Source organism: Lepidochelys olivacea, assembly GCF_965140295.1.
Source record: "Lepidochelys olivacea isolate rLepOli2 genome assembly, chromosome: 12".
Taxonomy (NCBI): Eukaryota; Metazoa; Chordata; order Testudines; family Cheloniidae; genus Lepidochelys; species Lepidochelys olivacea.
Genome location: NC_140422.1, coordinates 2,061,787 through 2,084,727, shown reverse-complemented (window position 1 = coordinate 2,084,727; position 22,941 = coordinate 2,061,787). Strand labels below are relative to the sequence as shown.

General features: G+C 55.7%; 1 protein-coding gene and 1 long non-coding RNA gene across 4 annotated transcripts in view; one reads left to right on the top strand and one right to left on the bottom strand.

The window, feature by feature from the left end:
• The window catches only part of RIPOR1 (RHO family interacting cell polarization regulator 1), a 117,479-nt gene that overhangs the window by 15,740 nt on the left and 78,798 nt on the right, over positions 1-22,941 (top strand). The window contains exon 1 of one of the 3 annotated variants that reach the window (XM_084644607.1): positions 9,859-9,941. The exons of the other annotated variants lie outside the window; for them this stretch is intronic. The gene's annotated coding sequence lies outside the window, so the exon portion shown is untranslated. Of the gene's footprint in view, positions 1-9,858; positions 9,942-22,941 lie in introns of those variants that run through there. 3 annotated transcript variants of the gene reach the window in all.
• Positions 7,862-9,316, bottom strand: LOC311528976. The gene is made up of 2 exons (XR_014713744.1): positions 9,097-9,316; positions 7,862-8,459 (listed from the first exon to the last, which is right to left on the bottom strand). It is a non-coding gene; the product is annotated as an uncharacterized lncRNA (long non-coding RNA).

The window sequence follows — 22,941 nt, the reverse complement described above, 5'->3', positions numbered from 1 at the left end:
GATATCCTGGGCATGGAAGTAGGCCTCCCAGTTGCATAGCATCTCCCCAGCGAGTGTCCTCATCTGGGGCTGGTGGGTAGCCATTTTGGCCAGTGCCCGGAGGAGATTGTTAAGGCATTCCCCTGACTTTGTATGGCCACGGACAGTGACTGTGGAGAGGACTAGGTGTGGGGGAAAGTTCAGCCAGAAGCTCAGTGGGAGGAGCTGGAAGAGGGGGCTGCATCCAGCTAGCCATGCCCCAGGGGCTGCTCCCCACGGAAGAGGCATGTATCAGAGGTGTCTGTGAACTGCCCCAGACACGTGCCCGTGCTCACGGCTCTGTGCAGGAGCCACCAACTAATATCGCCGTGGGACCGGAGGTGAATCAGGGCTGTCCCACGAGGTGCCTCACTCTCCAGGGGTGGTAGCATGTTCCACTGCTTGGGGTCAGGGATGTGAGGGTGAGGCAATCCATGGTATAGAGCACCAAGAGATGGTCTCTAGGCACAGCTTGGAAAGAGGTGGGCTTCTCGGCAGGAGTGCTGGGGGCCTCACAGGACAGCAGCCCAGGGATGGTTTCTGGAGGGCCAGGGGATGTGGGTAGGAGCACGCTCTGGCAGGGCCCACTTGAGATATCCCAGAAGGGAGGGAGGCTGAGAGGAGCCAGGGAACAAATCTGCATTTCTCTGCCAATGTAGCTCAGCCTTGCCCTGCGGGCCCTTCACCTCAAAGGCCAGGAGGGCAATTGGACATGCATGATCCATTCTACGCGTAGCTTCTTCCCAGCCCAAGTATTTCCATGCTGCTTGTGCAGACCTCAGCAGCAATGCAAAGCTGCAGGATCAGCCCTGGGTGGAAAGCCTGGGAGGTCGACCTCCTGCTTGAGACCGTGTGGTCAGGGGCAATATTGCTTCCCTACCAGTGCAAGCGTTCTGAGCTGGGAGACATCCCTGGCGTGCGTGGAGAGCCAGGCTCCCCGGCTGTTTTGCTCCTTGGTCTTGTGCTGGGACTGGCCTAAGCCTGGGTGGGAGCAGTGGGTGCTGACTGCCAGGGATGCTTGCTGCCGAGAGATGCCAGAGCACAGAGCGGTCGCTAATTCACCGGCACTGCTGCCCCGGGCTGGAGATGAACTGGCCACCTGGTGTCAAAGCCCCTGGTTTGTCACCAGCTCCATGACCCACCCAAGTCCCTTTCACTGGCCCCACTTGGGGCGGAGCAGCCAAAGGCCGGGGAGAGAGGGGGCCTAAGCCACTAGCTGCTATTGTGTGGCTGGACTGCTTCTGGATTCCAGCCAGTCAGCGCCTGGCCTCTCGGGGGGTCTTTATGCTGAAACCCCTGCCAACCCGACCCAATGTGTGCCCCTGTGCTAGCCAGCCTGTTCTTGGAGGAGGGTAAATTACCTACCGTCTCGGGGGGTTTCCCCCAGGAGGGAGGAGGGCGGAATGTGTCATGGGGTAGGGCAGGTGAGGTCTGCGCTAGCCTGCTGGAGAGCCCTGCTGGGCAGTGCCCGGGATGCCAAAAGCCATTCGCCTCCCACGGTCAGGGGCTCTCTGGCCCATGTGTTTCCCCTGTTGTCGGGTGATGAGCCTGGCCCAGCTCGCGCGGTCGGAGCTGAGAGGAGCTGTGGCTGGGGCAGCCTTCGCCTGTCGCTCGCCCGTTCCTTGCTAGCGGTGTCTGCCTGGCAAGTCCTCCCCAGCCGCTCCTGTCAGCTCTCCGCTGCACACTGAGCTCGCAGCCTCCGCCAACCTGCAGCTGGACAGTTTGGCTGGGGTGGGGGGGAAGAGACGTGAGCTCTGGAGTTCCCAGAAAGCCTCTCTTTGCTGTTGATGAATGGACTTCTCTGCACCCAAAGCCTTCTTCCCTCACTCTCCAAGGCCCTGCAGCTCAAGGTCTGTCCATCCATCTGGGAAGGGCTGGACCAGGCTCCATTCCCCCCTGTTTCTTGAGGGAGTCCCCTGCCTGCCTCCACTCACTGAAGAGAAAGGGTCTGAGGCTCAGCCCCAGCTCCACCACTGGGATCTCGTATCATCGTGGGAGGGGAGGCCAATGGATCTGCCCGACAGGCCAGTCGGCATGGAGAGCTGTGCAGCTGAGTTGAGCTACTGTCCCTTACCAGTGGAGATGCTCGGCTCCAGGAAGATCTTGGCTTCTCATGTCCAGCTATTTGAAGCCATTGGGCGTCCCATTCCGTAGGCAGCCGCCCCTGCTCTGAGTCCCAGCGCAGCCAGAGTTATCGGAGTCCCAGCAACAAGGCCGGCTCCTATACTTTTATTTGTAGGTAGCAGTTTTTACTCTCCTAACCAAATGCACCATTGCAGGAGCCTTAGCGCAGATGCACGCTGCTGGCCGAAGGCCCGCGGGGACCTGTCTGCACTGCACTCGTCACAGCAGCACAAGCAAACAGAGCAGACTGTGTCGCTCGCACATGCACAGAAATGACTGGGCGCGAAGACGTGGGTCCGTCAGCCAGATTCCACCCCACTGACTGCAAAGTAGCCACTCCCGATCTTACCCCACTGCTCAGAGACCGGAGCCTGGCCCTTGAGCTCAAGCTCCTGGGGCCAAATTTCTCTCTGGTGTCGCTCCATGGGCGCCTGTGGAGTGACACTGGGGAGGAATGTGACCACTCCTGTTTATTATTGCAGTATAAAGTTACCCTTTAAAGCTTAGCCAGCTCCGTCGGCGCTGCATAGCATCCTAGAACATTGATCGGTCCCAGGGCCTGCGATATGCCAGCGAGCTATTGTGCTGGCTCTCAGCAGACACGCTCCCAGCTGACAGGCCTGTGTCCTCCTGGGGGTGCGCCAAAGAGTTTCTCTTTGTTTTCTGTTCCCCCATCAGAAGGCTCAAATCAAACATCTTTCTTGGCAGAGGACCTGGATCAGCGGAGTCTCTCCAGGCCTCAGTCCTGGACTCAGATAGGGGCAGAAACAAACAATTAAAAGATAGGGTTGGAGGGGAGTGGGCAGAGTGACCTGGCTGCTTCTTCTGGATCTCAGTAGGGGTCACTGTCTCCTTTATTCCCCCAGGAGAACAGGCCAGGGACTTTGACCTCTACAGAGTCCAGCCGGGGAATGTTTCAAGGTAACAAACTGCTGTCAGAGAGGGAGCACAGCACCCACTCCGCATGGCTGGGGGAGGCACTATGAGCAATGGAGAACCAATAGCAAAGAAGCACTCCAAGAGACTGTCCTCGGAAGCCGTTCTAGGTGGGCACAAGGATCCAGGTGACCTGATAAGCCGATGGGGTTTCTGTAGATGGGGTCTGATTTACTGGTTTCATTAGCTCATACATATCAGCTGTGAAAGGCTGGCACCAGATTTCTGTGCCAGCAGCTGGCATCTCAGCCACTTCTCCTTAACATGTGGCTTGCAGGAATATTCTTTGCTGGCTTGGACTTTCATCCCTGCCAATCAAATCCAGGAGACCTATCTGATGCATTTGGTGTGGCTGGAGTGTCTTCCATTAATCTGAGTGGGAATCTCCATGCTAGCCTTCAATTTACAGTCTGCTGGAGAGCCCTGCAGCCATCGGCAATCTTGGGGACTTTAGAACCTTAGATGAACTGGTCTACAGCTTCCTAGGCCAGGCCTGCTCCCTCTGATCAAAGAGGAATATGCTATTCAAGGACAGGAAGAGCCCCGGATGCCCTGCCTACAGAGCTGGATAATCTGGATTCTTGCTTCTCTTTGGTTAGAGCCTTGTTAAAAGGGATTGGAAGCAGAGAAAGCTTCCTGACTGGGAAAAAGGGCAGCTCCAGCTCTGAACCCCATGTGCTTCTGCCAACATTTCTGGGAAAGATGGAAAAGGAACGAGATCAGGTTGTCACTTTGCATCTGTAACTATTATAATTGCCCCACAGCAGGAAGAGTCTTCTGGGAGGAAGAAGCTGCCTGGCTTGTGTGGCTGCACGTGCCTTCCCCCTAAACACTGGCTGTATCGCAAGGCAGCGATACAGGAGAAGCGTGTGACTCATCCTGCCACATGCCCCAGCAGGAGGGAATGATAATTATCCGCACACCCGCAGCATGGGCTCCTGAAAGCTGCAGCACGTGATGGGGGTGGGGCGGAGCCCTCCTTCTCTGGAGACGGACAGACTGCGTGCTTGTGCTGGAGGCGTGCGAGTGGTGCACACCTTGTCTGGCACTGCTGCACGCCTGCAATTGGTGCTTTTCCCTGAAAGTCACTGGAGAGTCACATTGTGGGATTAACAGCGGGACCAGTGCAGTGGGGCTCCTGACTTGTGACCATGTGGCCTCAGGCACATCACTTCACTTCCTGCCCATATTGGCCTTGCTGTCAAGTGGACTGTCTGCCAAGGCTCAATCAGTTCCTGCTTGTAGGCGCGTGGCATGACTTGGTTGGGTGGAATTAACACACATTCTCCAGGGATAGCTCAGTGGTTTGAGCATTGGCCTGCTAAACCCAGGGTTTAATCCTTAAGGGGGCCATTTAGGGATCTGGGGCAAAAATTGGGGATTGGCCCTGCTTTGAGCAGGGGATGACCTCTTGAGGTCCCTTCTAACTCTGATATTCTATGATTCTATGAATTGTAAGGAGGACACTGCATGGAATAGGGCTGCCACATAGCTGGGCTCCTGGGGGTTTAGGGGCCCTCGGGGGCTCATGACCATGGACCCTAGTGAGTTCAGCACAGGGTCTGTCTTAAGAGTGATCAGGGCAGGACCCCAGTCTGTGAACCAGAGTCAGAACGGGACCTTGGCAGGGTGAGTGGAGGGAATGAGGCCGCGGCTGCAGCTGCCCTGGGCCCAGTGAGTAATAGCAGGGAGCCGTTTCCTTCAACCTTGAGTTCTCCTTTCTTTGTTTTATCACCCGCCCTTCCCCTGCCTGCTGTCTGGGGGCAGCAGCCAACCATGGCCAGCAGGCAGGGTGGGGTAGGCAGATGCCAGGGTGGAAATATTACATGGCAGTGGCAGAGCTAGGAGTGGAAAGTTGGCTGGGCCCCAACTTATGATGGATAAGCAATGCCCAAGGGTCTAATGTGACATCAAATAATTGATATTGCATGTTATGTATTATTGCATCATGTATTTGAATGCCAGGGTCAGGAGTGTAACAGCGTAGCTGGGTGCAGAAAAGGGACCTGTGTGCAGGGAGCTGGGGGCGGGGAGAGGGGCGATCCCTGAAGCCCCATGGGCAGGCACGATTTGAGCTAGGTCAGGGGCAGGCAGTCAGCCAGGAGAAGTTTAGAGCGCTGGGCAGAGGCCATGGTGTTCTGCACATCGGCCAAGAGCCACCCGCTCTTCCTTATCCACAGCCATTCGGACATTGGCTCTGCCCGAGGCTCCGATTTGGGCCCACCCATGGCTACGCCCCTGTGGTCCAGACTAGCCCTTTCCCCTGTGGGTGTTAACCCTCTTGGGAGTGGGAGGCTTTGGGACTCCCACCTGGCCTCTGATGCATCAACCAATCCTGCTTCCTGGGGCAAAGTTTAACCCCTTCAGTACCTGGTAGCTCAACTATTCTCCTAATGAGGGGCTATCCAGAAATCCATAGGAGAGGCCTTGGCCATGCTGCTATGCCAGAGAGTAATGGGCTTGCCATCCAATGGCTCAGTCCTGAGCACTCACAGGGGCTCTTCATGCAGAATTGCTCCCGGCACACACAGGCATGAAGGGTGCCGACAGCTGCCCAGAGCTTCTTCGGACACAAGATCTGGCTCTGAGCAAGCAAAGCCACTGTCCTTCCCATGGCCTGCAGGCCCTTGTGGATTCCCATGGAAAGAATCCAACAGGGGTTGCACCCTAGCTCTGAATTGGTGCTAAGGGCATTGTGCCAGGGAGAGAGGGCTACGTCTGGAGCGGGGCGGGGGGGGAGCTAGAGAGATTGGTGATCGCTGCACACCAAGGACCAGTCTTCAGGGGGGAGCCCTGGAAACGAGACACAGCAATGTGCTCCAGGTGAATATTTGCGCCCCATCGCTTCGCTCTGAAGGAGCCATATCCAGCACATTAGAGAGACATTAGAGATCTGTGTGAGTGGCACAGATGCTGTCTGGCTTTTGGTCCTGCTTGGAGCATCATGTTGGCACAGTGTTTGCTTCTGTGATCCCGGTGGGGCCAGTGTGGTTCTTTCCCAGATAGTGAGTGAGTGTGAATCTGACTATCATGCCCATTCTGCTCGGAAGCTGCTGAGCTTGGTCCTAGATCCTCATAGCTCTATTAATGTCAGTGGGAGGTAGACGCCTACATGTTTCTGCGGATCTTGGCCTTAGTCCCTACTCAGCCACCTACCACCTTTGGGACGATCCTTAAACCCGATAGTGGGCATGTCTGGGAGCTGGTGGGGCAGTGCGTGGGCGGAGGGTGACTGGGGCTCAGCCTCTCAGCAGGCAGGCTAATGAAATCATCATTTTGTCCATTTCCTGAGAATGGGCCAGGGCGCTGATCACCCTCTTCCCAGCTCATTTTCCAACGTCTCCCTTCTGCTGTGAGGCGCAGGGTCCCAATGCACTGCCTCTCTCCTTATGCAACGGAGCCAGCTGCAACCCTATGGGACTAACCCGGGGCCCTGTATGGTGCGCCGCACCGTAGCATAGTGACCAAGAGAGGAAGATCCAGTGGGTGAGGTAATATCATTCTGTTGGAAAGAGAGACGGGCTTCAAGCCCCACAGAGCTTTTCATCCACTGCGGCTACATTGCATGCAAGAGAGGAGGCAGCAGCCAGCACAGCAGCCCTTGAGGCAGGAAGGACTGGGAGGGAGATCACTGGTGCAGCACCATCCAGGCTGAAGGGAGGACGCTGAGTTGAGGCAGTTTAAGACCCTTTAAAACAGCAAGATTAAGGTCTGCTTGCACAGCCATTGCAAACCTCCCAGCACTTTCTGCCCAAATAGGGGTTTGCCTCAGGGCCCCTGGGCAAGTCCCTCTTCCTCTCCCTCTGCTGTGTTGTGTGCAGTGTCTTTCTGCCCCAGAGGTGCTGCATTTCAGTGCTGATGTATGCAGACGGCTTGCAAAGTGCTTAGGGATGCAAGGTGCTGTCAGTGGTTTGAGTATTGGCCTGCTAAACCCAGGATCGTGAGTTCAATCCTTGAGGGGGCCATTTAGGGATCTGGGGCAAAAATTGGGGATTGGTCCTGCTCTGAGCAGGGGATCGGACTAGATGACCTCCTGAGGTCCCTTCCAACCCTGATATTCTATGATTCTATGTTTGTATTGGAAGCAATGCTGCACTGAAGCCTCCATTGCAGAACTTGTCCCTTCCCACTCAGGAGCCCTCGTGTTGGTCGGAGAACATGCACTTTGTTGTTACTGTATCTAGCTCCTGTTCTGATCAGCAAAAATCACTGCAGGCAAGCAGCATTCACAGCGACCTGACGAGTTCCACTGTAGGGACATTGCTACAAATCCCAGGGCTCTGGGAGAGCAGGTGCTCTGGGTTTGTTCAGTTCCTGACAGTAAGGCAGCAATGAAGGAAGGGGTGGGGCATGGCGCACTGCACTTACACCTGATGGCATTTCGGGGATAGGATTTCTGGGCAGGGGAGACTGAGACCTGGTCTACACTACAGAGTTAGGTCAATGTAAGGTAACTTTTGTTCCTGCCCATGTAAGTCACCCACTACACCAAGGTCAAAACTCCACCTTCGCGAGAGGCGTAATGCTCAGGTCGGTGTAGTTAGGGCAGCACGGTGTCTGCAGACACTGCATTACCTACAGCGCCTGTTGGCTGCTCCCAGGGCTGACAGCCAGAGCTGTGAGTCCCATGCATGGGGGGCAGCTCGGGCTGTCAGCCCCAGGGCTGGGGGCTCCAGCTGTCAGTGCCTACCCAGTTAAATTGGTGGAAGCACTCCTGGTGAGGACGCGCACCACCGACAGATGGGGTGTCGTGTGGACATGAACCACCACAGTAATGCCTGCGGTTGCTGTACATTGATTTAATGTAGGTTGGTTCAGTGTAGACTTGCCCCGAGTGATTCCCAGTTTCCATTCTGCTTCACAAACCCGCAGCCCCGTCCATCGCCGCTCCTCCTCCACTGCTCCTCTCTGGCTGTGGAACGCACCGCTCTCTGTCCCTGAGCCGGGGCGAGTTTCTGACGGGCCTTGGGCTAGAACCCACTCACCCAGGGCTGCCTGGCCAGGTGAGAAGACCCCCAGAGGGTGGGGGAGCTGGGTGTTCTGTCCAGGGAAGTTAAGCCCAGCGTCTGACACAGGGAGCTATTCGTAGAAGGCGTGGCTTCCACTGGAAGGGGTGTGGGAGCACTGATTTCAATGCACTCTGAATGATTTCTCTCTCCAGTGTGCCCAGCTGCTTCGTAAGGTCTCATCCCTGGCCCTGCCCACCTCTTCAGTCTGAGCTGCGTTAGCTCTGCCATGCAACCAGTCTTCCTGGCAAGGCGGGGGCATCTTCTCTTGCCTGCGCTGCCCACTGCGTGCATGTACTTGGCCCGGAGCATCGACGGACATGAGTCGATGGGTCAGACGCACATGTCTTTCCGTCCTCGCTATAGTGACATCTCCTGTCAATCAAAATGAAATATTGCAATTCCTCCTGCTGATGGGTGCTGGCCTTTCAGGCTGTATGGGGGTGGGGAGCCGGCAGGGCGATGGAACGTGGAAATCAGACAGCAGTAGATGTAATAACAACAAAGTGAACCGTTTGAGGCCAGTTCTATAAATAGCGGCTGGAGCAGAGATGAGGTATACTTATCCCTCATAAGGGGAAACCTCCATAACTCACTCTTGGCTCTGGCCCTTGCCGGTCACAGGTTTGCAGGCCTGGCTGGGGTGGGAGTGGGGTTGGACTGGCTGCACTGTGGTAGTTTGGGTCTCAGATACACCAGCTATATTCAGATCAGATCCCAGATCCCACTTAGACCCTAGGAAAGACAGAGGTAGGGCGTCCACTCACTCCATTACCCACCCCCGAGTCCAGGCCCATGTTGGCACTGGAATGGCTGCTTTCCTTTGCGGTGAGGCCTGCCCTGCGCTGGGGGCGGGGGGTTTTAGCACTGGTATGCCTGCCCCCAGGTTATGCAGTGATAAGGGAGGGCAAGTCAACCCCCCAGGCCCTTGGGCATAGGCCAGTTTAACTGCAGTAATGGGGCAGATGGGTTTGATACAGTGGTAACTTGAACTCATTGGGTGCCACGTTACCGAAGGTCTTGTGCAGGGGGTGAGGAGCTGACCTCTGCCCGCTGGACACACCGTGTCCCTGAGCATCCTGTGCAGGCGTCAGGGTCTGAGTGAGCCCCGCCCCACGGACGTGCCGCAGCCCCACGGATCCTGTGAAGGAATCGGGCCCTGGCCCCCGCCCCACGGACGTGCCGCAGCCCCACGGATCCTGTGAAGGAATCGGGCCCTGGCCCCTGCCCCACGGACGTGCCGCAGCCCCACGGATCCTGTGAAGGAATCGGGCCCTGGCCCCCGCCCCACGGACACGCCGCGGCCCCACGGATCCTGTGAAGGAATCGGGCCCTGGCCCCCGCCCCACGGACGTGCCGCAGCCCCACGGATCCTGTGAAGGAATCGGGCCCTGGCCCCCGCCCCACGGACACGCCGCGGCCCCACGGATCCTGTGAAGGAATCGGGCCCTGGCCCCCGCCCCACGGACACGCCGCGGCCCCACGGATCCTGTGAAGGAATCGGGCCCTGGCCCCCGCCCCACGGACACGCCGCGGCCCCACGGATCCTGTGAAGGAATCGGGCCCTGGCCCCCGCCCCACGGACACGCCGCGGCCCAGGGGGGCCTGGCCTGGGGTCGCTGCGCCCCAGCGGGCGGGGCAGGAAGATCAGAGCCCCCCGGACAGGGTGGGGGGCTGCGCGGGGGGCCGAGCCCAGCTCCGGCCCGCGGCCCGCTGAAGCCCGGGCCCGGCGTGGGCCGGGCCGGGGGCGGGAGTCGCTGCCGCGGGCCCCGCCCAGGGGCTGGAGGAGGCGGTGGCTGCGGGCCGCGCTGCTCGGGCCTGGCCGCGGGGCGGGGAGCGAGCGGCTGCTGCAGCCATGTAAGTGCCGGGCCGGGCTTGCGGGGGTCCCGGGCCGGGGCTGGGGGGAGCGGCCGGGCCGGGCCGGGCCTGTGGGGAGCGGCCGGGCTCGCTGGCGGCGCTGGGCACTGCTCCCGCGGCCGCTGCCCAGTCCCCTCTCCACCCTCCCCGCACCCCTCTGTGGGGGGGCCCACGGGGACCCTCCCCCCTCATCCTTCTATGGGGGGGCCCACGGGGACCCTCATCCTTCTATGGGGGGGCCCACGGGGATCCTCATCCTTCTATGGGGGGGCGCACGGGGGGACCCTCCCCCCTCATCCTTCTATGGGGGGGCCCACGGGGACCCTCATCCTTCTATGGGGGGGCGCACGGGGGGACCCTCATCCTTCTATGGGGGGCGCACCCCTGCATGGAGGGGGGCACTCGGGCCCGGGGGACACTGGGCCATCGTCATTTTCCCTGTCGTTGCCGAGTAATTGTAACCTCCTTTGGAAAGGAGTGATCAGGCTCCAGCTCCCAGGGAGCGCTCTGGGTGCCAATTGGCTTTGATTTCCTCGCTGCCTGCGGGACTCTGTGTCCAGCGAGTTGCATTATTTGGGTAATAACCAGTGTGGGTTTCAGAGGCTGGTGCTGGACGAGTTTCCTCAGCTTGGTAGGCTGTAATTTACAGATGAAAGGTTTCGGCTCCTTGCAGCTTGCCTGCCCGCCTCCCCACCCTCCCTGGCTTGCTTTTGATGCTGGGCCTGTTTAATCCTTTGCTGGTAGCTAAGGCATGGCACAGAAGAGTCCAGCCAGAGAGGAAAGTATGCAGCGGATAGGTTTGGTTTGACAGTAAAGCTATTGCAGTGATGGGATGTTTCTGAAATTCAGGGCTGTGACCTAGAGTTCTCTGTGCTTGTGTGTGCCAGCAAGATCAGCTGAGGGGTTCCTCATTCTTAAATTACCAAGAAGCATTTTCATGGCCCTTGAGAGCTGAAAGCAGCTACTGTGAGAACCCTCTTGAAAGGGGACCTGCACAGAGAAAGTAATTAGGCCTGTGCTGCTTTCCCCCATTTTATGATAACGACAGAGAGCTCAAAAGGGGCTTCTGGTGTTTGCCAAACTAAATGCTTTAGTGTGTGTGTTAGAGAGTGAGTGAGTTATCGCGGGGGACATGGAAGCAAAAATGGATGGGAACCTGGGAGGCAGTGACCATGAGATGGTCAAGTTCAGGATCCTGACACAGGGAAGAAAGGAGAGCAGCACAATAAGGACCCTGGACTTCAAAAAAGCAGACTTTGACTCCCTCAGGGAACTGATGGGCAGGATCACCTGGGAGAATAACATGAGGGGGAAAGGAGTCCAGGAGAGCTGGCTGTATATTAAAGAATCCTTATTGAGGTTCAAGGAACAAACCATCCTGATGTGTCGAAAGAATAGTAAATATGGCAGGCCACCAGCTTGGCTTCATAGTGAAATCCTTGCTGATCTTAAACACAAAAAAGAATCTGACAAGAAGTGCAAGATTGGACAAATGACCAGGGAAGAGTATAAAAATATTGCGCAGGAGTGAAATCAGGAAGGCCAAATCCTACTTGGAGTTGCAGCTAGCAAGAGATGGTAAGAATAACAAGAAGGGTTTCTTCAGGTATTAGCAACAAGAAGAAAGTCAAGGAAAGTGTGGGCCCCTTACTGAATGAGGGAGGCAACCTAGTGACAGAGGATGTGGAAAAAGCTAATGTACTCAATGCTTTTTTTGCCTCTGTCTTCACGAACAAGGTCATCTCCCAGACTGCTGCATTGGGCAGCACAGCATGGGGAGGAGGTGACCAGCCCTCTGTGAAGAAAGAAGTGGTTTGGGACTGTTTAGAAAAGCTGGATGGGCACAAGTCCATGGGGCTGGATGCGCTGTGTCTGAGAGTGCTAAAGGAGTTGGCGGATGTGATTGCAGAGCCATTGGCCATTATCTCTGAAAACTCATGGCGATTGGGCAAGGTCCCAGATGACTGGAAAAAGGCTAATGTAGTGGCCATCTTTAAAAAAGGGAAGGAGGAGGATCCTGGGAACTACAGGCCAGTCAGCCTCACCTCAGTCCCTGGAAAAATCATGGAGCATGTCCTCAAGGAATCAATTCTGAAGCACTTGGAGGAGAGGGAAGTGATCAGGAATAGTCAGATGGATTCACCAAGGGCAAGTCATGCCTGACTAATCTAATTGCCTTCTATGACGAGATAACTGGCTCTGTGGATGAGGGGAAAGTAGTGGACGTGTTACTCCTTGACTTTAGCAAAGCTTTCGATACGGTCTCCCACAGTATTCTTGCCAGCAAGTTAAAGAAGTATGGGCTGGATGAATGGACTATAAGGTGGATAGATCGTCGGGCTCAATGGGTAGTGATCAATGGCTCCAAGTCTAGTTGGCAGCTGGTATCAAACGGTGTGCCCCAAGGGTCGGTCCTGGGGCCAGTTTTGTCCAATATCTTCATTAATGATCTGGAGGACAGCGTGGATTGCACCCTCAGCAAATTTGTAGATGACACTAAATTGGGAGGAGTGGAAGATATGCTGGAGGGTAGGGATAGGATACAGAGGGACCTAGAGAAATTAGAGGATTGGGCCAAAAGAAATCTGATGAGGTTGAACAAGGAACAGTGCAGAGTCCTGCACTTAGGACGGAAAAATCCCGTGCATCGCTACAGACTAGGGACCGAGTGGCTAGGCAGCAGTTCAGCAGCAAAGGACCTAGGGGTTACGGTGGACGAGAAGCTGGATATGAGTCAACAGTGTGCCCTTCTTGCCAAGAAGGCCAATGGCATTTTGGGGTGTATAAGTAGGGGTATTGCCAGCAGATCGAGGGAGGTGATCGTTCCCCTCTATTCGACATTGGTGAGGCCTCCTCTGGAGTACTGTGTCCAGTTTTGGGCCCCACGCTACAAGAAGGATGTGGAAAAATTGGAAAGAGTCCAGTGGAGGGCAACAAAAAAATACGAGGGGACTGGAACACATGAGTTATGAGGAGAGGCTGAGGGAACTGGGATTGTTTAGTCTGCAGAAGAGAAGAATGAGGGGGGTTTGATAGCTGCTTTCAACTACCTGAAAGGGGGTTCCAAAGAGGATGTCTCTAGACTGTTCTCAGTGGTAGCAGATGATAGAACAAGGAGTAATGGTCTCAAGTTGCAGTGGGGGAGGTCTAGATTGGATATTAGAAAACTCTTTTTCACTGGGAGGGTGGTGAAGCACTGGAATGCGTTACCTAGGGTGGTGGTGGAATCTCCTTCCTTAGAAGTTTTTAAGGTGAGGCTTGACAAAGCTCTGGCTGGGATGATTTAATTGGGGATCGGTCCTCCTTTGAGCAGGGGGTTGGACTAGATGACCTCCTGAGGTCCCTTCCAACCCTGAAATTCTTTGACTCTGTGGTTGACTGGAGAGCTGGGTGGTTTAGGACATCAGGGTGTCCATGGAAGGAGAATCCAATTAAGTGAGATGGAAAGTGATCTTTATTCCGCCTCTTTGAAAACCTGTGACCCAAGCTCTCCTTGCTAAGGAGTCAGCATCCCAGCCCCTTTGTTAAAGGGTTACCTGAACTCCCAGGCCACATTTGAGTTTTCCAGTGAAAAAGGAAAGACCAGCCTTGCTTGACACTCTGATATTTATAAGGACAAAAATCAAGATGCGAGAACCTGCCAGACAAAAATCAAAGTGTGTGTGTGTGTGTGTATATAAATGTATGGGGGTTTACCTTTGCAGCTCACTTTTAAGTGTATCCCCAAGTTAAGGGCTCCAGCTGTACTGTGATGCAGGTAGGCGCAGGATCTGGGCCTTCGCCTCCCATTTGGGGCTAGGTTTGGAGGCCGGTGGGTGAGTCTTCCTTAAACTAGATGGCACTTGCCCAGGCCAGACAAGATAACACACTGGGTTCTCTTTTCCTTCCTTCCTTCCCCTTGGTTGTATTAATAGAAGCTTTGTAAGTTATGAGGGGAATTTGGTGATGCAGGCTGTGTGTTTCTGGGCAGCCTCTGAACCGATTAGTGATCGCTTTGAAGGCCTTTTGCTTTTGTGTTTTCTGGCATCTATGTCCTTGGCGGGCATTACTTCTCATTGACGCGCAGGAGGGCACTTGCAGAGGGCATCCAACGTGCGGGCTCTGGCTATTAAAGCTTGAAGGCCCAAAGAGTTTTCACCCATTTGCCATTTAGGGCCTGCCTCATCTACTCTTCCCCCCCACCCTGTGTTGGAAGTGGCTGCGTGCTCTGGGTGGAAGGCCGGGCAGCCGCCCCCAGGCTGCAGTGCTGCAGCCGGCCCTGTAACCAGTCACAGAATCGCAGCAATCAGAGAGAGGTCGGGTTGGGAGGAACCTCAAGAGCTCACCTCACCCCATGCCAAGGCAGGCCCAGGTGTGGGGAGCTGACGGGTGCAGGAATCGGAACCTTTGAGCGCTGCCTGTCTCCTCGGTGGGGGCCGGAGTGCTGGGCGTCAGGCTGGAGGGGCTGGTTTGCTTTGAAGCGTCACAGGGGGCAGCTTTGGCTGCCCTTGCCCAAGCCCTCCAGGAGAAAGCCAATGCTGCCTCTGACAGCTGGCTTAGCTGGCCGTGTCCTCAGAGGGCAGGGACAGGAAAGTGCCATTGGGTCTAGCTGGCTGTTCCCCGGGAGGCAGGGCAAGAACAGTCCCTGCAGGGTATTGTCTCGGGCCAGTGCAGGGTGTGTGTCTCCATTCCTAATCCTTCCCCTCTCCCCCTGACTGGGAGGCTGATTCCCCAGCTCCAGGCTGGGGGGCCATTGTCAGACCTTGACTCAGCCTGATCCATGTTTCTCTCAGCCGAAGAGAGGAGAGTGCAGGACAGAGTGTAACCTAACCCATCCAGGCAACTGCAGCATGCCAGAGCCGGTGGCGGGGAGTGCCCGAATTCCCCTTCGCCCCTGGAATACTCAGCTTCTAGTGGAGCAGCTGGCAAGCCTGTCTCCCTGGATTTGGTGCCTGTCGCTGCTGGTCCTGGAGAGGGGCCTTCCGCGGGACCTCTGAGGACAAAGTCCCCTGAGCGGCACTGGGTGCTCTCAGCAAGTTGCAGGTTCTGGGAAGGGGAAACCTGGCACTGCAGACTGTCTTGTGGAGAGGAGCCAGCTTCTGCAGTTCTGTGTCTCTGCCCAGGGCTCCCAAGTGTGGGAACGAGCAGCCAAGCCCTGGGCTTCAGCATGCTTTGGGGTAGCTGGGTTCACGCTCTGCCCTACCTTGTTGGGAACTTCCACAAACTCTGTCGTTCCATGACTTGTCCCCAGGCACATAACTTCCTTCTGGGGTCTCTCTGGCTGCTGGGTGATCCCGCTTTGGGCCTCTGCCATCCAGAAGGGACAGGAGGTGATTAGAGCCACTTCCTGTTGCTCTGCAGCTTGCTTGTGTGTTTGTCCTTTTGCATTTTCCTAATCCACTTAAGAGCATTTTTGCTGCTTGAATTATAAATACTGCTGCAAAGAGCACTTTCCCACACGCTCCTGGGCTTGGGGGAAATAGACTCAGGTGCCCAGCAAGCTGAGCAGTGCTTACTCCATGGCACAGTAGTATGGGTCACCTGGGGAAGAAATGGATCTGCATGCCAGTGGGGTTTGATGAACGTGTGGGCTGCAAGCCGCTCGCCTCCCCAGGGGATCCCTGCATGGCAGCGCTTGCAGGATGTGGAGTGGAGGGTTTGTGGCTACTCGGATCATCCTGTGCTTGCTCTCCTCTCATAAAGGGGTCACAGGACTATGCATCCTTGCGTCTTCTCGGGGGCCCGTCTAGCTTTTGGGTCCAGGTGCTGGGATAAGGATTGAGCCCACAGGATGGTATGAACTACTGAACCACTGTGCTGCTCAGGTTTGGCGCGGTTAGCCCTGTCTTGTCAATGGTCCCCAGGAGCCATTGTGGGCTGGGCTGTCTGAATGTAGCCAGTATCCGGGAGGAGTGAGGACAAGGCAAAGGGGTTCTCGCAGCGTTAAGCATGGATGCTTTCAGTCCACCCAGTGCAGCAGCCTGACGCCAGCTTCCTGGGTCCACTGACCTGTCTTGTGGGGGGAGCATAGGTGTGGGCCCGCAGCTGTGCATGCCCCACAGCATGGCTCTCTGCTATCCAGCATCTGGCATGCAGCGGCACCCCCCGTGCGGCAGAGTTAAATAGATTAGGGGGTGGGGGAGCAAGAGGCAGCCGAAGACGGCCTTGCCTTCAAAGGCTTTGACTCCCCCGGGCCGCGCAGTGCACTGGTCACCCTCTTGCTGATGAACTCTGTTCCTCAGCTCTGTGTCTGACAGCGCCTTAGGGCTGCAGGAATCCCGTTAGTCATGAATACTTTTGGAGTGATTGCTCCGAGTTGCACATGAGACATTTCCTGCTGTGCTGGGAGGAGAGCCGGTCTGATACGGAGAGCTCGCTCTGCCCTTGGGGGCTTGCATGCGGACAGCTGAGGCACTGACTGGAAAATGCCCCAAATTCCTGGCCCTCACGGCCTCAGACATGCTTTTTGTGATAGGAGAAGAGGAAGAAGGCTGGAGGAAGAGCAGAGTATGGGCTTCCTAGAATAACCCACAGGTTACCACTGCACTTCTTCCGCCCCCCCAAAATGGCCCACCTCTCACGTTTGTGGCAGGGACAGCTTTGTTCTGTGTCTGTACGGTGGCTAGCACAGGGGTGGGCAAACATAAAGAATCATAGAATATCAGGGTTGGAAGGGACCCCTGAAGGTCATCTAGTCCAACCCCCTGCTCGAAGCAGGACCAATTCCCAGTTAAATCATCCCAGCCAGGGCTTTGTCAAGCCTGACCTTAAAAACCTCTAAGGAAGGAGATTCTACCACCTCCCTAGGTAACGCATTCCAGTGTTTCACCACCCTCTTAGTGAAAAAGTTTTTCCTAATATCCAATCTAAACCTCCCCCACTGCAACTTGAGACCATTACTCCTCGTTCTGTCATCTGCTACCATTGAGAACAGTCTAGAGCCATCCTCTTTGGAACCCCCTTTCAGGTAGTTGAAAGCAGCTATCAAATCCCCCCTCATTCTTCTCTTCTGCAGGCTAAACAATCCCAGCTCCCTCAGCCTCTCCTCATAACTCATGTGTTCTAGACCCCTAATCATTTTTGTTGCCCTTCGCTGGACTCTCTCCTATTTATCCACATCCTTCTTGTAGTGTGGGGCCCAAAACTGGACACAGTACTCCAGATGAGGCCTCACCAATGTTGAATAGAGGGGAACGATCACGTCCCTCGATCTGCTCGCTATGCCCCTACTTATACATCCCAAAATGCCATTGGCCTTCTTGGCAACAAGGGCACACTGCTGACTCATATCCAGCTTCTCGTCCACTGTCACCCCTAGGTCCTTTTCCGCAGAACTGCTGCCTAGCCATTCGGTCCCTAGTCTGTAGCGGTGCATTGTATTCTTCCATTCTAAGTGCAGGACCCTGCACTTATCCTTATTGAACCTCATCAGATTTCTTTTGGCCCAATCCTCCAATTTGTCTAGGTCCTTCTGTATCCTATCCCTGCTCTCCAGTGTATCTACCACTCCTCTTAGTTTAATATCATCCGCAAATTTGCTGAGAGTGCAATCCACACCATCCTCCAGATCATTTATGAAGATGTTGAACAAAACCGGCCCCAGGACCGACCCTTGGGGCACTCCACTTGATACCGGCTGCCAACTAGACACGGAGCCATTGATCACTACCCGTTGAGCCCGACAATCTAGCCAGCTTTCTACCCACCTTATAGTCCATTCATCCAGCCCATACTTCCTTAACTTGCTGACAAGAATACTGTGGGAGACCGTGTCAAAAGCTTTGCTAAAGTCAAGAAACAATACATCCACTGCTTTCCCTTCATCCACAGAACCAGTAATCTCATCATAAAAGGCGATTAGATTAGTCAGGCATGACCTTCCCTTGGTGAATCCATGCTGGCTGTTCCTGATCACCTTCCTCTCATGCAAGTGCTTCAGGATTGATTCTTTGAGGACCTGCTCCATGAGCTTACATTTTGGCCTGAGGGCCACATCTGGGTATGGAAATTGTATGGTGGGCCATGAATGTTCACAAAATTGGGGGTTGGGGTGAGGGCTCTGACTGGGGGTGCAGGCTCTGGGATGGGGCCAGAAATTAGGAGTTATGTGTATGGGAGGGGGCTCCAGGCTGGTGTAGGGAGTTGGGTTGTGGGAGGGGGTCAGGACTCCAGCTGGAGGTGTGTGCTCTAGGGTGGGGTCAGGGATGCGGGGTTTGGGGTGCAGGAGGGGGTTGGGAGTGGAGCAGAGGAGTTTGGAGTATGGGAGGGGGCTCTGCGATGGGGGTGTGGGTTCCAAGGTGGGGCCAGAAATGAGGGTTTCAGGGTGTGGGAGGGGACTCTGGGCTGATGTTGGGGTGCAGGGGGTGATGGTAAGGGCTCTGGCTGGGGCGTGGGCTCTAGGGTGGGGCTGGGGATGAAGAGTTTGGGGTGCAGGAGGGTGCTCCGGGCTGGGACTGAGAGGTTCAGAGGGTGGGAGGGGGATCAGAGCTTGGGCAGGGTTTGGGGCTTGGGAGGCGATGAACGGTGAAGGGTGGTGCTTACCTCAAAGCAGTTCCTGGAAGCAGCAGCATGTTCCCCCCCCCCCCCCCCGGACTCCTACTTGGAGGTGCGGCGCCGGCCAGGCAGCTCTGCGTGCTGCCCCGTCTGCAGGCGCCGCCCCTGCAGCTCCCATTGGCTGCGGTTCCTGGCCAATGGGAGCTGCAGAGCCAGGACTTGGGGCAGGGGCAGCGTGAGGAGCCCCCTGGCTGCGCCTATGTGTAGAAACCGGTGGAGGGACATGCTACTGCTTCCGGGAGCCACACAGAGCCACGGCATGCGCGGAGTGGGGCAAACCCCCATCCCTGCTCCCTGGCTGGAGCACCGGAGTGGGACAAGCCCCCAACCCTGCTCCCCGGTAGAAACTCAAGGGCCAGATTAAAAAGTCTGATGAGCCGGACACAGGCTATAGTTTGCCCACCCCTGGCCTAGCCCAAAGGGGTCTGGGACTGGGGCTCCTTGGTGCTACCGCAGTACACAGCCTGCTCTGTAGCCTGAATCCAATTTTCCTGTGTTTTCAATTTTCTGGCTCCATCCAGTTCAGCCCCTGCCTGCCCCGGATTCCCGTTGCAGAGCAGTCGCCTGGGCGTGTTCTGCCCACAGGGGGGTTAGTGCCGAGTGCCTGTGGCAGCTGTAAAAGTCTGTGGCTGCTCTAAGCTGCCTTGGGTGCTGACAGGCCCTTTCCCTGTTGGGCTGTAAACATAGAAAGAAGAAGTGGGAGTGGAGGGCAGCCGGACCGTGCCTAGAAGCATGGCGCTGTCTGACTGTGCAGCCCTGGGGCTCGTCCCTGCCAGGCGAGGGTGGAAGTCCAGTGGCTGACTGACTCATAGTGCATGACTGAGGCCAGAGCTCTGGCTTCAGTGTTTCTGCCCCCTTCAGTGCAGGCTTGGAAGCTGCTGCTCGTGGATTTACCCCAGGGCCTCGAGGCTCAGAGGAGCAGAGCTCAGCCTAGGAGATGTCTCTTGGCTTATGAAGCGAGGCGGCTGGGAGCCTGGGTCTTCTGGGCTTATCTCACCCTCTCTTCTAGGCCCTGCCTATGCTAGAACCTGGCGTTGCTGTCGGTGATTGTCGGCAGCAGCCTCCCGAAGTGGTGTTGCAAAGGGCTGGGGTGGGGCAGAACGTGGGCTGGGGACTTGCTGAGATGGGCCAGGCTCTGGGACCAGTACCGAGCATGGGTTTGTCGTGTCCACACCAAGTGGTTGAATAGTTTTCAGTGGCAGCTCAGAAGGGCCTGTTGGCAACCAAATGACCAGGGAAGAGTATAAAAATATTGCTCGGGCAAGCAGGAGTGAAATCAGGAAGGCCAAATCACACCTGGAGTTGCAGCTAGCAAGAGATGTTAAGAGTAACAAGAAGGGTTTCTTCAGGTATGTTAGCAACAAGAAGAAAGTCAAGGAAAGTGTGGCCCCCTTACTGAATGAGGGAGGCAACCTAGTGACAGAGGATGTGGAAAAAGCTAATGTACTCAATGCTTTTTTTGCCTCTGTCTTCACGAACAAGGTCAGCTCCCAGACTACTGCACTGGGCAGCACAGCATGGGGAGGAGGTGACCAGCCCTCTGTGAAGAAAGAAGTGGTTCGGGACTATTTAGAAAAGCTGGACATGCACAAGTCCATGGGGCCGGATGCGTTGCATCCGAGAGTGCTAAAGGAGTTGGCGGATGTGATTGCAGAGGCATTGGCCATTATCTTTGAAAACTCATGGCGATCGGGGGAGGTCCCGGACAGCTGGAAAAAGGCTAATGTAGTGGCCATCTTTAAAAAAGGGAAGGAGGAGGATCCTGGGAACTACAGGCCAGTCAGCCTCACCTCAGTCCCTGGAAAAATCATGGAGCATGTCCTCAAGGAATCAATCCTGAAGCACTTAGAGGAGAGGGAAGTGATCAGGAACAGTCAGCATGGATTCACCAAGGGCAAGTCATACCTGACTAACCTAATTGTCTTCTGTGTGAGATAACTGACTCTGTGGATGAGGGGAAAGCAGTGGACGTGTTATTCCTTGACTTTAGCAAAGCTTTTGACAGTCTCCCACAGTATTCTTGCCAGCAAGTTCAAGAAGTATGGGCTGGATGAATGGACTATAAGGTGGATAGAAAGCTGGCTAGATTGTCGGGCTCAACGGGTAGTGATCAATGGCTCCATGTCTAGTTGGCAGCTGGTATCAAGCGAAGTGCCCCAAGGGTCGGTCCTGGGGCAGGTTTTGTCCAGTATCTTCATTAATGATCTGGAGGATGGCATGAATTGCTCCCTCAGCAAGTTTGCAGATGACACTAAAGTGGGAGGAGAGGTAGATACGCTGGAGGGTAGGGATAGGATATAGAGGGACCTAGAGAAATTAGAGGATTGGGCCAAAAGAAATCTGATGAGGTTCAACAAGGACAAGTGCAGAGTCCTGCACTTAGGACGGAAGAATCCCATGCACCGCTACAGACTAGGGACCGAATGGCTCGGCAGCAGTTCTGCAGAAAAGGACCTAGGGGTTACAGTCGACGAGAAGCTGGATATGAGTCAACAGTGTGCCCTTGTTGCCAAGAAGGCTAATGGTATTTTGGGTTGTATAAGTAGGGGCATTGCCAGCAGATCGAGGGAGGTGATCGTTCCCCTCTATTCGACATTGGTGAGGCCTCCTCTGGAGTACTGTGTCCAGTTTTGGGCCCCACACTACAAGAAGAATGTGGAAAAATTGGAAAGAGTCCAGCGGAGGGCAACAAAAATGATGAGGGGACTGGAACACATGACTTATGAGGAGAGGCTGAGGGAATTGGGGATGTTTAGTCTATGGAAGAGAAGAATGAGGGGGGATTTGATAGCTGCTTTCAAGTACCTGAAAGGCGGTTCCAAAGAGGATGGATCTAGACTATTCTCAGTGGTAGCTGATGACAGAACAAGGAGTAAAGGTCTCAAGTTGAAGTGGGGGAGGTTTAGGTTGGATATTAGGAAAACCTTTTTCACTAGGAGGGTGGTGAAACACTGAAATGCGTTACCTAGGGAGGTGGTGGAATCTTCTTCCTTAAAAGTTTTTAAGGTGAGGCTTGACAAAGCCCTGGCTGGGATGATTTAGTTGGGGATTGGTCCTCCTTTGAGCAGGGGGTTGGACTAGATGACCTCCTGAGGTCCCTTCTAACCCTGATATTCTATGATTCTTATCAGCTCCAGGCCAGTTTCCTAGTGTGGCTGGGACCCAGGTGTGTCTGGGCTGAAGGGTAGGGCCAGGTTTGAACTCCAGCTCAGGCCTAACCCCCTCTGTCTACACACATGTTGTGCTGACTCAGAGCCCTAGCGCCCCATGGGGATGGAGGGTCTGAGCCTCTGGCAAGCTGGGACCCAGGGTTCAAGCCCTGTTGCTTTGGAGCATGCATTGGGAATCCACCAATAGTATCCCCAAATCTCACGGGCCAACTCTCTGTGACCTCTGGACAGTCGAGTTGCCCCATGCTGCACTATGAGCACAGGGCCCGAGCAGCGCTAGGAAGTGTGGGAGTTGAGGGCTGGACTCGGATGCACAATGCGGTGTGGATGCTGGAGCCCTAGGTTAGCAAACCTAGGGTCTGCTGACTTGAGTTCTGCTAGCCCAGCCCTTGCACCATCACTCACACTGATGGTTGGCATTAGCCCATGAAAGCCAGGGCTCCACCTCCATCCTCGACTCTCCCTGTCTAGGGCCTAGGTGTCGCAGCCTAAGTGATGCGTACAACTACCTGGCACATGTGGGGCCCAGTAGGGAAGGCTGGGTTTACATTGCTTTGGGCTGGTCTTGGGCCGGTAATGTGAATTAAGTAGCGCGTGGGTGTTGTCTTTCTGACAAGTATGCGGGGCAGCGCCTGAGTCTCTCCTTGGGACCGGCAGGTGGAGGTGACTGGCATGGGTTAGAAACCTCTGCCAGTGATGCGTTGTCTGCAGTTAGCTCTGACTCATGGGGCAGCCTGCCCTGGTCCCTGATGGACCCGCAGAGCATGGAGCAGGGCTGGCTCATCACGGCGGGAGCCAGTGTGGCACAGGGACCGAAAACCAGGGCTGAATGGCTGGGGACAGCTCAGCTGCCCATGGCCCCAGGCTGAGGGCGCGGAGGTGGCAGCTGGTGGTGCTGGGGCTCTGTGCCCGGGCTTAGCTGAGATCGGAGTCGTTCTGGAGGGGGGACTGGACTTCTGAGGGTTGCAGCCTAGAATCTCACCCCCTTGGATAGTGACCAGGGCCAGGCTCCCCGGTGGCTTTTGGGCCAAGTGGATTGAACTGGCAGTTTCTGACTCTGTCGTGCCCTCCAGCTCCTTTACCTACCCAGGTCTCCTATTGTTTGCACTTTTGTCTGTCCAGGTTCAGCTCCATAGGGCGGGGTCCTGCCCGTTGCTTTGTCCGCACGGCCCTGTGCATGCTGGCAGCCCTGCGTGCCCATTGCAGGTGATGAGCACAGGGCCCATCCGTGCATTTTGCTACTGAGCTGGGGGTGGGGTCCCTCTGACGCAGGGCTGTACCGAGGGCCCCTCAGGACC